The sequence below is a fragment of the Piliocolobus tephrosceles genome, chromosome 3 (genome assembly GCF_002776525.5).
Source record: "Piliocolobus tephrosceles isolate RC106 chromosome 3, ASM277652v3, whole genome shotgun sequence".
In the NCBI taxonomy this organism is placed as follows: Eukaryota; Metazoa; Chordata; class Mammalia; order Primates; family Cercopithecidae; genus Piliocolobus; species Piliocolobus tephrosceles.
The window spans coordinates 137663261-137679262 of NC_045436.1; the positions used below are offsets into that span (position 1 = coordinate 137663261).

The following is a 16002-nucleotide window of genomic DNA, read 5'->3' on the forward strand; positions in this document are numbered from 1 at the left end:
AAGGGAGAGTCTTGTTTCCCAAGAAGTTTATATTAATACCTTTTATTCCTTTATCTCGATTTTCTTAAAATAAAGATGGTGATACTAATATTGTTTGAGTCTTCTTTTTGGAGGCAAGGGGAGAAATCTCTTTAAGTCCACTTCTAGATTCCTTCTTTTGACTAGGGACCAATGTAAAAGTTTGAATTATATAGGCCCAAATGTAGTATTCTGTTTTCACCTAAAAAATAAAATCAAAGAAAGACTAAATCTTTGTTTTTAATCCCACCACATTCTGAGTTCAATTTTTACACCTTTTCCTTAATGTAATTGAAGTTCCCTAATGGTCTCTTTTTCTGCCTCTGTCTCTCTGTCTCTTTCTCAATACTTTGCTGAAAACAATTGCCATTGTTCTCTATTATGTGATCTATGGATGGTATACCTGTGGCAATCGCCTACTTAAACTGTATGATTGATAGTGTAACAAATGTCTTATTTAGAAAACTATAACTTTATGAAAATTACCCCAACATATTAAGAATTATGTTGATCTAGGTGTTTTATTTACAGATCTGTTCTCTTTGGTTTTTCTGAGAATTAGTAGGGACAATATAGACACTTGTCTCTTTTAATTTAAACTTTATGAAGAAATTTTGTGAGGGTCTGGGTTTTCTGCCTTTTCAAACTTCATAAACATTGAGATCCTCATTACCATTGTCAAGAATATGAGCTACCATCACCTACCAAGAACAGGCAAAGTGAATTGGAAACTGGTTCTTCTAATCATCATAATATCAGTTAATTACTTAAGGCAGTAGCTCTTGCCTTTTTGGGATCAGTCAATATGATAAAAGTTCTAAGTCCTCTCACTTAAAAATATACGTACATAAGCATTTTTCTTGGGAGAAAATTAACTGTATTACTATAATTATATATGTATAAGTCTCTCCTGCCCCCAACACAGTTTTTCTGCATACAGTTTCAGATGGTTTATGGTCCTGTCCCCTCAAAGTACATGGGGGAAAGCACTAGGGGAAATTATGTTAACTAGCCAAAACAAGTACCTGAATGGGACAAGAGGCGGGAGAGACTGGGGCAGGGAGGAGACAGTAGATCACAAAAAAGAAATTATACTAGATTCATTCAAAGTACTGGTCATTATACTCAAAGCCCTCACTGGAGAGAGGATTTGGAATCAGGCGGCTTTGGTCCAAATCTGTGCCCTCTTCCCATCTCCCCTTTTCCTAGCTAATTGTCTGACTTTTGGAAAGTCATTGAAACCTCTCTAACCCTCAGTTGTTGTTGCTGTTACTGTGTTCCCTGTTAAATCAGGGTTCCCCAGCCCACAGGCCGTGGACCAGTACTGGTCTGTGGTCTGTTAGGAACCGGGCCGCATAGCAGGAGGTGAGCGGTTGAGCGGCGGGCAAGTGAGCAAAGCTTCATCTGTATTTACAGCCACTCCCCATTGCCTGCATTATGGCTGAGCTCCGCCTCCTGTCAGATCAGCCTTGGCCTTAGATTCTCTTAGGAGCACAAACCCTAGTGTGAACTGTGCATGCGAGGGATCTAGGTGGTGCACACCTTGCGAGAATCTAATGCCTAATGATCTGAGGTAGAACAGTTTCATCACCAAACCATCTCTTCCTGACACCTGTCCATGGAAAAATTATCTTCCACAAAACCAGTCCCTGGTGCCAAAAAGATTGGGGACCACTGTATTAAATAGAATCTTGTTAGATTTCTCAGGGTTATTACAGTGGTCAAAGAAGAAATGATATAGGAGGGCACTACTTTTAGCTCCAAAGCAAGCATGAGGTGTGACAAGTATCAAAGCACTTGCCATTCCCTTAGCTTCAGCCTTGGGTTGGCCGTCTGTCCTATCATTCAGGTCTCAGCTCTGCTGTTACTCCAGAGAAGCCTCCAGTAACATCATATCTAAAGTAGCCTGCCTCTTCCTTTCACTCTCAATTCCAACATCTTGCTTTATTTTAGTCAAGACACCTCACGAAGTGGTTTAATTTTTTACTTGTCTGTTGATTATGTGAGACAAGTAACAAACGTTAAGAAGCCATGCTTGCTCATTTCTGCTTGTCAGCATAATTTCACACAGCCCCTGACTCTGACCATCTGCAGCTGGCAGAAAGATGCTTTGAAGACAAAATGAGATAGAACACAGGATCCCCCCCCCCGCCCCCGTCTCTTGCTTGAGCCCTTCTTGCCTTTTACTGCACCTAAGATAAAGTCTGATAAGGTTAGCAATTATGCTTCTGTAATCTATAAACAGATGTACTCTTAAGCCCAAATTGTGATGTGCTTTTACACATACTGAATCTTCATCAACTGTTTCTAAATTGAGAAGGGAAGTTCTGTGTTGGAGGGATCTGCTAGAATCTCTAAAAGACTCCTTCAGGGCTGTAGGCCTCCATCTCTAGTCCTCAGTAAGACTTCTGAATCAAACTTTCATTCTTTAACAGCTTGATTTTTAAACTTTAGACAATCACTTGTTGTCTTTCTCCTACACTAGAATAAACGTTCCCTAATGGCGGAGCCCTTGCCTCAACTTCCCCAGGCATGGGAACAGTTCCTGGTATAGGATGCACACAGATTTTGCTGATTCAGGATAGCCGTGGATACAGTGGAGACTACAGAGGTGGAAGACCTGGATTTGAAGCCCAGCTTCTCAACCCAGCTTCTCAATTTACTAGTTGGGTGACATTAGGAGTTATTTAGCTTCTCTCTGCCTCACTTGCATCGTATGTGAAATGGGGGATTCTGATAATATCAGAGAACTTTTAGTACATATGAAGTACCTAGAACAGTGCCTGACACACAGTTAAGTCTATATGTGTTTTCTACTCTTCAGCAAGTTTAATGTTAACACATTAATAGTGCACATGACCCTCTAAGTGTATCAGATACGCACTGCTGCCTCGGGTTTCACAGGAAAACCACTTACTCTTTTGGTAAAACAGGCTGCATGGCTCCACTGCCCCGCGTCACCCGCCTGGCCTCCCACTACTTAGCGGAAGGGGAGGTGCGGTACCTAATTCCGACAGGCGCCTAGTCTTCCACAGGTGGCACTGCTCGGGGATCTCCTGGCTGGGGGCATTCGAGACTCGAGGGGCGGTTCTCCTGGGATGGGAAGCCTGGGGCTAGGGAGGCTCAACACCGCCCCCGGAAACCTAAGGGACGCTCCCTGAAACTCACCAGGACGCACTTCCGACCCATTCCGGTCACTTGCCTTGAAATCGCCGCAGGGCTGCGCAAACCTGCCACCCAGGGCCCAAGTGACAGGGGCGGGGCGATCGAGGACTGGGCGGGCCTGCACCATCAGGGGCGGGGTCGGGCGTCAACGGGGCGAGCAATCGGGGCGGGACGATCAGGGGGCGGGGCGGGGCGGGGCACTTTGCTCTGGACTCTGGGGCGCTAGGCTGCGGACTTCGCGGCACAGACTGCACCTCGCAGTCTCCCCAGGTTCGCGCAGCCGCCGCGCTTCAGCCAGGTAAGGGCGCCGCGGGCCGGCTGGGGCAGCCCTGGGAGTGTGGTACTTCGGACGGGGACGGGTGGGGACGGGAATGAGCGCGGCAAGAGGTGGCTTCCACACGCCCCTCGAGGAACGGAAAAGGGGAAGGATTTTCTCCCCTCCGTGCCACAGTGAGCGCGGGAGCGCCGTGTCTGGGTCTCCTTTCCGGTCCGGGAAGAAGGGACAGGTGCGCACCGTGGCGCAGCCTCCCCTTCCTGCCGGCGGTCGACTCTCCACCTCCCCAACTCCTGCGCTGACCTCTCCTAAGGAACACCCGCCCCTTTTTCCTGAAGTTCCAGGCCCGAGGCCGCCCCGCAGCAAGTTCAGCGTTGGGGTCACGTCCCAGCGGCGGGCACGGCTGCTGCCTCCTCTCGGGTTGGGCGGCTGCTCGATCTTGATTGAAATTTGGCAGTATCGGCCAAGATGTTCCGCAGTTGCACGTGTCCGAGTGCCGCACCCAGTCAAGTTCACGTTCTCTTCCCCTCCCCATCCCCAATCCCCCGCCCACCTCGCCCCGGGAAGTTGTGTTTCAATATTGAAAACAGATGCCCTGCAAATATATGTACTTCTTGGAAAAACTAGTGCCTTGACCTGGGAGTGTGCACTTTCCTAATTTTCTTTAATTCTAAATTTCTTGTGGATTTTATTTTATTTTCCCGTGGACGTGTAACATGGTGTTGTGTACCACGTTTGGAAACAATCTCATCCATTGCTATTCTTTGGAAACTGGAATATTTGATTCGAAAGACTGATCTTAATGTTAACTTGGAACAACAGGATGGCTGATGGCTAAGTGGATTTGAAGATTATCCAAAATAGTTATAAGTTTTGCATGTATTCCTTGTAGTTTTCCAGTGAATGCTCATTTTCCTCTTGGGAAATTCTAAGAATTTACTCACTTCTAGATTATTCTCTACTAAAGAGCTGGGGAGAAACAAACCAGTAGATCTCCCAAATAAAGTTTGGGATATAACAGTTTTAGATCTTGACACTGGTAGCTGCTTACTCTGCAATAATCACCTGGAGTAAGGGATATTATGATTTATTTCTAAGGGGAAAATAGGAGTCTGGGTAACGTTCACATTATGTATTTGAAAGTATTTTTTGGTTTAGTTACATTTTCAATGTTTACGAAAGACTTACACTTTCCTCATACTCCAGTTAATCTGATCCATATATTACACTCTTGCCAACGCAGATACTGTGGTGTGTTTATGTTGATGATCTTGACTCTTCTCACAAGAGCGTGTATATTCTGGTCTGTGGAACTGTATAGGCCAAGTGTTGTAAACTCATGCAAATCAGCACTCTACTCTAGTTGGCAATGCCTTTGCCCCACATAGGTCCAACTAGAATTTTCACATCTTCCCAAATAGGAAAGGATATAGAATATTAATGTATGCTCTAGCATTTTCAACCTACTTTATTCTTTATCAAGATAATCATGTTTTCTCAGCAGCTAGTTACTCAAGGGCAGGAACTATGTTTTACCAAACCATGGAAAATAAAGCTCAGAGAATGGCAGCCTTTGCCTCCTTAAGTTGATCCTTGACAGGGAGGTTGGAAGGGTTGTGAGCAGGGTCTGGCCTACTTCTATGCTTGGGAAAGAATTACTGGCCTCTCTGCCTTCCTCCAGGCATCCAGAGTGCTGGGAGACTGGGCTTTGGGCCTCCAGCCACACCTCTGCCTACAGGTTCCTCCCAGTTGACCAGGTTGGTGCCTCTCCTCCCTGCCCCAGCTCTTCCAGCTCCTTAGCTTCCACCCCACCCCTCCCAGATTGTCACCCCTAGAAGAATCACCATATTGTTCAGGGCAGGGGTACTTGACTCTGCAGAGTCTGCATGAGTGTTGATCTTCAGCATGGTGCTGGTTCCCCATGGATGCTCCTTAGATGTCTGTTGCTTCAGCGCCTTTATTATGCTCCCTTCTTGTCCAGTCTACAGCAGGCAAAGTGGAGTTACTGAAGTCAAACCCAGATCAACCGTCTTGGGGGCCAGCTGCCTTGGTTGGACTAATTATGATCATAAATTGGGCATTCAAGTCTGTTGGAAAAGCGTGAAATTGGCTCATGGTCACTGGCAATTGTAAAATTATCCTGTATGATGTGGTTATGCTATTATAAAAGGTTTGTGGAAAAATAAGAAACAACCCAGAGGGGAGGGGCTTAGTAGTCACCTCCACCTCCAAACACGCCTCTGCTTGGGCTTGCTTTATTGTCGGTACCCCAGCTCAACCGATTCTTCTGGGATTGGATTGTAACAATTAATTTCCCCACCATGTTTGACTGCTCAGAGCTCAGATGACCACAGCTACTGTAGTCTAGATGTAGAAAATCACATATTCTTTTGTTTAGAGAAACAAGGATGGGCTTTTTCAAAACAGATTGTTATTAGGGAAACAAAGAAAAAGCAAAGAAATGTAAAAATGTGTGGGCACAGAAGCCGAAGTTTGTTTTGTTATGGTTTATAAACTTCTATCCAAGTTACATTTCTCCCTTTCCAGAAACAACCACTTGTAATTCTTTGGCATTTGTTGCTTGTAGTTGATACTTCTTGAATTTTTCAATTTTAAACATTATCTGTTGACTTCCCACTGTGGAAGATGATGAGTTGGCTCTCTTTTTCCCTCCAACCCCCAACACAAGTACAACTTCCCTATTTTCCCATTCTTGCAGTCGTTAAAACAGAATATTGAATAATGGTTAGATCAAAATTCACAGCTAAGCCAAGCATAACTTTTTTTTTGTTTTTTTTTTTTGAGACGGAGTTTCGCTCTTATTGCCCAGGCTGGAGTACAGTGGCACGATCTTGGCTCACCACAACCTCTGCCTTCTGGGTTTAAGCAATTCTCCTGCCCCAGCTTCATGAGTAGCTGGGATTACAGGCAGGCGCCAACACACCCAACTAATTTTTGTATTTTTAGTAGAAATGGGGTGTCTCCATGTAATCAGGCTGGTCTCAAACTCGTGACCTCAGGTGATCCACCCACCTTGGGCTCCCAAAGTGCTGGGATTACAGGCATGACTAAGCATAACTTTTTATTTTCCTTGGAGTTAATAAGAGGTTTGTTTGTTTATTTTATTTATTTTGTGCTCTTCATTGATTAAACCCACAGCTCTTGGCCAGTTTTCCAAATTCTCCCTCAATTGACCAGGTATTTTGTCAATTTCGTTTTCCTGATGAAGCTGTTCCTGAGCCTACTGGCTTGCTATAATCCAGACTGGGTGCCTTCGGTACTTCGGCACACTTGTCACTCCAAGGGCTCCCTTTGTTATCACTCTGGAGATTCTCATCATTTGTTTCTTGTGTTGGATCTCCTGGTACCTGTAGCACATGTCTTCCTCAGTCTTAGTTGACTCCCTTCTTTTGGCAGAGCCCATCCTAAAGGAGTTTTCTGGAGTAGGATGCCTAGAGGTCTACTTTTCTGAGACTGTAGATGCCTGAAAATATCTGTTTTCCACTGACAATTGAGAGTTTGGCTGAGTGTAGATTTCTAAGATGGCAATTTTGAAGGCCTTGTTCTATTGACTTCTACTTTGTGGTATTGCTGTTGAGAAATTTAGAACTGTACTGATTCCTCAGCTTTTTCTTGTAATCTGTGTACAGATTACAATTTGCTGGGTCCTCTCTGGAAGTTTATAGAATTTTCTCTTGGCCTCCAGAGTCCAGAAATTTCACGATGCTGTGCCTAGATTTGGGTCTGTTTTCATCCATTCAGTTGGGCTCTTTGAATCTGGAAACTTTCATTCTTCAGTTTGGGAAGTTTTCTTACATTATCTCATTGGTAGCCAGGCGTGGTGGCTCATGCCTATAATCCCAGCACTTTGGGAGGCCAAGGCAGGCAGATCACCTGAGGTCAGAAGTTTGAGACCAGTCTGGACAACATGGTGAAATCCCGTCTCTACTAAAAATACAGAAATTAGCTGGGCATGGTGGCTCACACCTGTAATCCCAGCTACTCAGGAGGCTGAAGCAGGAGAATCACTTGAACCCGGGAGGCAGAGGTTGCATATATATATATATATATCTCATTGGTAATTTTTTCCCGCTCTATTTGTTGTGTCTATGAGAAACTCATATTGTTTAGATATTGGCTATTTTGGACTGGGCCAAAAATAAGTTTTTCATGACTGTAATGATGACTATTTAAAATCAAAATCTCTATGTTTTTGGTTGCCTGAATATATACATATGTATCTGTATGTGTGTGGTTTGTGTGTCTATTTCTTTCTGGTTTTTGTTTTATAGTGTCAGTGTCTTCTCCTTTCTCCCTGAGAAGCTTAATGATTTTTTGGAGCAACTTTTTTTCCTTCCTGCACAGATTCAATTTCCCTAGCGGCTTTTGTCTTTTCATTTGTTTAGGTTTCTTATCTTTCATGTTAGAGGTTTTCCTTGTGTAACTAATGCCTTTGGTTATCTGCTCATACTTGAGAGGGGGATTAAAAAGCAGAAGATCTGGGGTTCATGCAGGGTGGCTCATGCCTGTAATCCCAGCACTTTGAGAGGCCGAGGTGGGCGGATCACTTGAGGTCAGGAGTTTGAGACCAGCCTGGTCAACATGGTGAAACCCTCGTCTCTACTAAAAATAAAAAAATTAGCCAGGCGTGGTGGCATATGCCTGTAATCCCAGCTACTCAGCAGGCTGAGGCAGGAGAATTGCTTGAACCTGAGAGGCTGAGGTTGTAGTGATCCGACATGGTGCCACTGCACTCCAGCCTGATGACATAGGGAGACTCTGTTTCAAAAACAAAAACAAAAACAAAAACAAAAACAAAAAAAACTGAAGATGTGGATGAGCTTGTTGACTGGGGAATTCATGGTAGGGGGATCTGGCTGGGCTTTTTATGTGGGGAACCTCTGTTGTCGTTACCTCTTAGGCTGGTGAGAGTCCTCAGAGAAGGCTTTTCCAGTCTTGCCCCCAGAGATGACGGAGAGCCTGGTTGCCAGTAATCTGGGAACTAAGTGGAGAAGAAGACCGGAAGTCTCAGCATCCAGTAAGCAGATGTGCATATAACCCCTTTACGCTGTTTGTGTACAGACTCCCTGAAGGGTGAAGGAGTAGGGAGGAAACCCCAGGTTTTTTGCTGGGGTAGAGAAGGGGCAGTCATTTAACTGCTTGGAGTGGCTAAAGGGATCTGTGAGATCCAGCTTTTTAAAAAGACTTTAAAAAGTCACTAATTATTTAGCCCACCCCTTTTTTTATAGAGGGTTCAATTGCCTTTAATTATTTAACCTTTTGGAGATTCCATGGTGTAAATCAGATTGTTTCTTGGCTGCTGCTTATTCCACCAAAATGTTTTTGCTATTGTCTCTTCACTCATTCTCTCCATCCTTGCTGATTGATACATGAAATCAAAAAAATTCTTTATTGTCATTGTCTTAGGCTTTCAGAAGGGGGAGAAGGTAGAGGTTTTTGTCCAGTCTGCTAATAGTGGCTGGAATATAATTTCTCTACCAACTTCTATCCAGAGACTGGCACCATTCAGTCATAGCAGTGTGTTGCCATTTTCCCCTTCCTCTGCCCATAGGAAACATTTTCGGATAAGGCCGGGCTGCTGAGTCCAGTTTGGACCTCAGATGCCTTCATATACAACTCCAAGTGTCCACTACCAATTGATCGTAGTGGTTATAGGGGGCAAAACCTGTATCTTAGGTTGGGTGGTACATAGGTTACTGGTCATAGAGCCCTTGTTCCTGTTTCTTTCTTTCTTTTTTTTGGAGGGGAGACAGGGTCTCACACTGTCACTGCCGGAGTGCAGTGGCATGATCTCAGCTCCCAGGTTCAAGTGATTCTCCTGCCTCAGCCTCCAGAGTAGCTGGGCTTACAGGTGTGCGCCACCACACCTGGCTAATTTTTGTATTTTTAGTAGAGACAGGGTTTCACCACGTTGGTCAACCTGGCCTCGAACTCCTGACCTCATGTGATCTGCCTGCCTTGGCCTCCCAAAGTGCTGAGTTTACAGGCGTGAGCCATTGCCTGGCCTATTGTTCCAGTTTCTTGAATTCACTTTGTTTAGGATGACTCTGCCATCTCAACCTCTGCATGTTTTACCTTTCAGTGAAGTGCAGCTTCTGTAAGTCCAATATTATTTTAATCTGAAAGATGGGATTGGTGTCATTGATGGCCGTGTGGCCTCAATGGAAATTATCATTATTTCCTTCTGGAGGTCAGTTTATCACATAACTGCCTTACCAGCAGCAGCACCCTTACTTCCCTTTTCCACTTGTGCCCTTCTTGGAATGTGCACCAAGTTCCTGTTTCTGGCTGGGCTGACCTACCCTGCCGTTTGTGGATGATCACAACTTTCCCAACGTTATTTTATCAGTTGAGTCATTCCTCAGGCTCCCTTAGTGGCCTGTGAACTTCCAGCGTGCTCTCCCAGTTGCTTTGTAACATCAGCATTCTTTATGTTTACACACATGATGACAAGAGTCAATTTCCACAAAAGTAGGATAATTGTTCCTAAGTCATCTTATCTGTGCCGAAAAAGCAAAGCTCTTATCTTCCCATGATGGCAGCTGTGCATTGGCAATACAGAAAACAGAAGTGCTGGCGACTGTGACAATGGAGTGAGTGCAGTAGTGACTTTATCTCTGGAGGATGACAGGTGGTTTAAAAGGCTTTTTCAGCAGGTACCACTAGGCACCATTGTGAACAAAAGCTTGTCTAGTAGGGATATTGCAGAGCTCATTCCTCACACTGTGCTTCCACAAGCATCTTTCCCTTTTCTAAACAAAGCCTTTGAAGTCGTTGGAACCTCCCTTTTCCATGCAGTATAGTTTTTCTCTAATGTGCTATGTCTTCACAGAAGTTCTTTCCTAGGGAAAGCATAGTACCAAGCAAGTACTTAATATACTGAATGACTTTTCTAGATAATTTTGGACACTTTACAGTTAAGAAAAAATGATATTTGAGCCAAGTGTGGTGGCTCATGGCTGTAATTCTAGCACTTTGGAAGACCGAGGCAGGTGGATCACTTGAGGTCAGGAGTTCAAGACCAGCTTGGCTAATATGATGAAACCCCATCTTTACTAAAAATACAAAAATTAGCCAGGTCTGATGGCACGTGCCTTTAATTCCAGCTACTGGGAAGCTGAGGCAGGAGAATCTCTTGAACTTAGGAAGCAGAGGTTGCAGTTAGCTGAGATTGCACCACTGCACTCCAGCCTGGGCAGTAGAGCAAGACTCTGTCTCAAAAAAAAAAAAAAAAAAAAAAAAAAAAGATAATTACCCAAGTTGTACCCAACAATCTAAATTCTCTAAATTCTTGATTAGGCTTTCATATCACTTTGTCTATATATGGATTGAAATATAGAGCATTCAATTTAAGTTTTCTTAAGCATATTGTTTCTTGTATTATTTAGAAATATTCTTCACTGAAAATATTCTTGGAACGACAACATACATTATTATCATTATTTTCCATCCATATATTTCTTCTTAGCATAGTGTTATGATTATCTTGGTTTTTATGGCTACAAGGAAAGGCTTTTGGAGGAGGGAGGGAAGTAAGTATTCATTATCTTATCTCATCAGTTTTATGTTTCTAAAGGAGGAACACTTTTGTTTGGATTTCTACAATATATGCTTTTTCCTTTTGTAACTATATGTCATTTATTTTTCAAGGTTAAAACTTCTAACCTTGAAATGCTTACAATAGAGTATCAAAGTGACAAACTTTAACTTGTCATATACTATATGAGATACTTACAATGCGAAACTCCCTGTCAAGTATCCCACTCTTTTTATTTTTAATTTTGGTGATGTTATAATGTGATTTAGTAGGAAAAACCTTTGATTTTTCTTCTCTTATCCTGCGTGGAATTCCAATGATATCTTTTGTTCCTATTTCCTTAGAAACTCTTAATGTCCGCATATACTCCTCAATGTTATGTTTCAACCACATGACTGCCCCAAAAATGAAACTGGCTTTTTTTCTTATAAGAGTGATTTAAAGTTTCATTTTTCTGTCAATATGATTTAAGCATGCAACAAAGTTAGTTTTTACCATTAGGGTTATTTTTGTTTCACAGAAGGCAGTTGATTTCTTCATTTTCCTGCTTGGGTGATAAAAATGCTTGATCCTTTAACCATGCAGGGAAATTGAAAAACAATTTAACTGGGTTTGAATGCTGTCAGACTTGTAAATTTAGGTATACATGCTTCTAAATTTTTTTAAGGATTGTGAGTGTCTTTGTCACATACTTAAACTAGTTATAGAAGCATTGCACAAAGTAATTCTTGTTCATGAGTTCTGGAGTCCTAGCCAGAAGACATTTTTTAGGCTCAGAGCTGTTGACACACCCTCTTGCTTCCCTCAGGCAAAAATGTGATCTTCGGGTGCCACCATGGTTCTCAGACACCTGGTGTGCTCCTTAGACTCTCTTTGCCATCATGAAAAAAATTGTCATTTTCTCGAGTTTTATATATTCCTTGTTAGAAGGTGTAAACAATATTGAAGCTTACAAAGAAGAAATTAAAAATAACCCTGAAACCATTCCAGAGAGAATCTTTGTGAATCCCCTTCCAGTCATCTCTATTATCATCTGACTTTTAATAAATCTTTAGCAATGTTCTAGAAAATAATTAAGGAGCATTATGTTACAACTGTTTATGTAACTCCAAATTCTATAATCTTTATTTATACACTGATAGTTACTTTATGACATTGTAATTAGTCCATGAATAATTTTCTGGCCGGGCGCGGTGGCTCAAGCCTGTAATCCCAGCACTTTGGGAGGCCGAGACGGGCGGATCACGAGGTCAGGAGATCGAGACCATCCTGGCTAACACGGTGAAACCCCGTCTCTACTAAAAATACAAAAAACTAGACGGGCAAGGTGGCGGGCGCCTGTAGTCCCAGCTACTCCGGAGGCTGAGGCAGGAGAATGGCGTAAACCCGGGAGGCGGAGCTTGCAGTGAGCTGAGATCTGGCCACTGCACTCCAGCTTGGGCGACAGAGCCAGACTCCGTCTCAAAAAAAAAAAATAATAATAATAATACTTTTCTTTGGGTAATTCTCTCATGTTAGCATACAGTGATATTTTGAACCACTCCCCAGTTGTTGGACATTTAGTTTTTTTTTTTCTTTTTTTTTTGTTTTAGAGACAGAGTCTTGCTCTGTTGCTTAGGTTGGAACGCAGTGGTGCCATCATCATAGCTTACTGCAGCCTCAAACTCCTGGGCTCAAATAGAAGGTTTGAGCTTCAGCCTCTGGCTTCAACCAGAAGCTGCAGATGCATACGACTGCACCCAGCTCATTGAAACAAAAATTAAGTAGTGATGAAGTCTTGCTGTGTTGGCCAGGTTGGTCTCGAACTCCTGGCCTCAAGTGATTCTCCCACCTCGGCCTCCCAAAGTTCTAGGATTACAGGTGTGAGCCACCACACCTGGCTGATTTCTAGCTTCTATTCATCAGTTTTAGAAGGTCATAAAATAACTCACTAGCTATGTGAAGTTTCCATTTTTCTTTTTTGACGTTTTAGAATAACAGTATCTCTGTTATGTGATGAACAGGAAGAGCCAGAACGCTTGAGGCCATGTTACGTACCCAGTTATAGGTCAGATAAAACTAGAAGAACCTGACAGGTCATTTGCAGAGTCTGTGTTCTTGTTGGTAATGTGTGCAGCCTCATTTCATCTTACTGGATATCTATAGGAAAAGTTTCCAAGAATCAGGAACAAAACATGGAAGAGTTGTTATATAACTGTGCAATGACATTTGACCTCAGTACCTGGTCTAGGGTTTATGAAACTTTGTGTGATCCGGGAAGGCATCTTATGTCCTCAGGAAATTCCAACCTTCCTATCCATTGCCCCATTTCTCTACTGCTTGGGTAATCAGGGCTCAGTAAGGTATGCAAGGCAACCAGCAATGTTAGAGAATTTTGCATTAATGTAGTTTCTTGATAAGAACTACAGTGGAGTGAGCTCCGGTTCAGATTTTTCCTCTGACATCCTCCTTCCTTCCTTCCTTCCTTCCTTCCTTCCTTCCTTCCTTCCTTCCTTCTTTCTTTCTTTCTTTCTTTCAGACAGAGTCTCACTTTGTCACCCTGGCTGGAGTACAGTGGCATGATCTCAGCTCTCTGCAATCTCCACCTCCTGGGTTTACGTGATTCTCATGCCTCAGCCTCCCGAATAACTGGGACTATAGGCATGTGCCACCATGCCCGGATAATTTTTGTATTTTTAGTAGAGGTGAGCTTTTGCCACGTTGGCCAGGCTGGTCTCGAATTCCTGACCTCAAGTGATCCGCCGGCTTCAGCCTCCCAAAGTGCTGGGATTACAGACATGAGCTACCGCGCCCAGCCCCTTTGTCATCTGTCTAGATATCATGGTCTAATGTTTAAAGGCTTGGGTGGATTTCTTTTTTCTTAACTTTTATTTTAGGTTTGGGGGTACATGTGAAGGTTTGTTACACAGGTAAACACGAGTCATGGGGGTTTTTGTGCATACTGTTTCATTACCTTGCATGGATTTCTAAGTTAACTATTAACTGGAATTATTTTCCTGTACTTCAGGTTTTGCATCTATTTAACAAACTATAATGACACATAATTAACAGTTGACTTTAGAAAGATTCATGGCCTAATGCTTGTAAAGGACTTTGAGCTTCTCTGAGAGTGTTTTATACACAGTCATGAACAAGGAGATGGCTTGTTCTATTTGGCAAAGGGCAAGTATATTATGCCCATTTTATAGATGAGAAAAGAGAGCCTCATAGAAGATAATGGTTTGCTTAGACTCATGGTAAATTTAATGTAGTGTCTGTAGGAATTTTCCTTGGACTTTGTGGAATGAATGAACTCTAAAATAAATTCTGCGTGAGTGTATGTGTAGGGAAAGTGGATTTATACTGTTTTAAGCAAATACAACATTTTGGAGGAGAGGATGCCCCTTTGAAAGAGGGGAACCATGTTAGACAAATTCACTAGAGTTCCTAAAGAGAATTAAATAAATAATCAGGGAAGCCAGGGATATTGAAAAGTGATTTTGAAAAGACCCCACACAAAGTCTGGTAAGTAAATTTAGTCAGCAAGAAGTTGGGAAAAATATTTTTGAAAATCCGGACTCAGGAGAGGGCTAAAAGATGAACAAAGGTTAGGCACAGTTGGACATTTCTCAGAATGTTTATCAGAATACAGATATGATTGAACTAGTCAGGTTATTATTTTTAAAATAAATTACATACAAGAGGGAGTATACAGTTTACATGAACCCTTTGGGACATGAAAAAGCTGAACAGTTGATCTCAAGTCTATGCAAAATGGCAGAGAAATAAAGAATGCATTTAGGGCCAGACGCAGTGGCTCTCCTGTAATCCCAGCACTTTGGGAGGCCAAGGTGGGTGGATCACTTCAGGTTAAGGAGTTTGAGACCAGCCTGGCTAACATGGTAAAACTCTGTCTCTACTAAAAATACAAAAATTAGCCAGGTGTGGTGGCACATGCCTGTAATCCCAGCTACTCAGGAAGCTGAGGTAGGAGAATTGCTTGAACCTGGGAGGCAGAGGTTGCAGTGAGCGAGATTGTGCCATTGCACTCCAGCTTGGGTGACAGAGTGAGATTCTATCTAAAAAAAAAAACAACAAAAATATGCATTTAGATAAAATGAATCTATCTGTACATGCAGACGTACATTCCAATGTTTGATTCAAGAAAGAGATTCAGATATTATAAAGTCTTAACTGAAAACATTCACTAACTTTATGACTTGGAACAAAAATTTCTAATGTTAGCTGTTGGCACAAATAATTAAATGCCAGTTTTACCCATTTTCATGTTGCTTCAGCATCTAAGATAATTTTTTCACTGCTCATTAATGTGTCTTAAAGACATAACAGATTTAAAGAAAGCAAATACATTTATCAGTGGTATAGAAGATTGAGGAAAATACTTCCATCCAACTTTTCAGTCTAGAAAGATAAATGAGGAGGCATGTGGACAGGGTGCACCCTCTTGTACTATGGCAAACTGAGCTAAATAACACAAAGGAAATCATTTGCACCTTCTTTATTCCCAAGTAATAAACATCCCAAATATCTATTGGGCATATATGATGTGCCAGGCTGCATGCTAAGCTCTTTACATAGAGTATCAGATTTAATCCTCCAGGCAGCCCTTTAGGGTGGGTAAGATTACTTTCAGCGTTTTACAGATGAAGAGATTGAAGTTCAGGGAGGTTCTGTAACACTTGGTAAGTGGTAAGTGGTGGAGCTGGAGTCCAGAACTCTGCTGAGCTCCATTCACTGAGCTATGCTCCTCTCCGTTCTCTGTCATATTTTCCCTCCTTGTAAACAGAGCTGGACAACCTAGAAGGAAATATGAAGGCCTGCTTCAAATAAAACCAAGCAGTCAGTTTCTCTGGATATCGCCCCAAGCCCCTTAACTCTATAGGTCTTAAGATGTCTTCGTAGCAGCACTGTTGAACAGAAATATTCTCTTTTTTTTTTTTTTTTTTGAGGCGGAGTCTCGCTCTGTCGCCCGGACTGGAGTGCAGTG

At 42.6% G+C, this 16002-nt stretch overlaps 1 protein-coding gene across 3 annotated transcripts in view; it reads left to right on the forward strand.

Annotated features, from left to right (window-relative positions):
- The first annotated feature begins 3368 nt into the window (after positions 1-3368).
- The window catches only part of TEC (tec protein tyrosine kinase), a 132666-nt gene continuing 120032 nt past the window's right edge, over positions 3369-16002 (forward strand). Inside the window, exons 1-2 of one of the 3 annotated variants that reach the window (XM_023224694.1) lie at positions 3396-3481; positions 8379-8495. The gene's annotated coding sequence lies outside the window, so the exon portion shown is untranslated. Of the gene's footprint in view, positions 3482-8378; positions 8496-16002 lie in introns of all 3 variants that reach the window. The other 2 variants (XM_023224693.1, XM_023224695.1) reach the window with 2 other exon arrangements.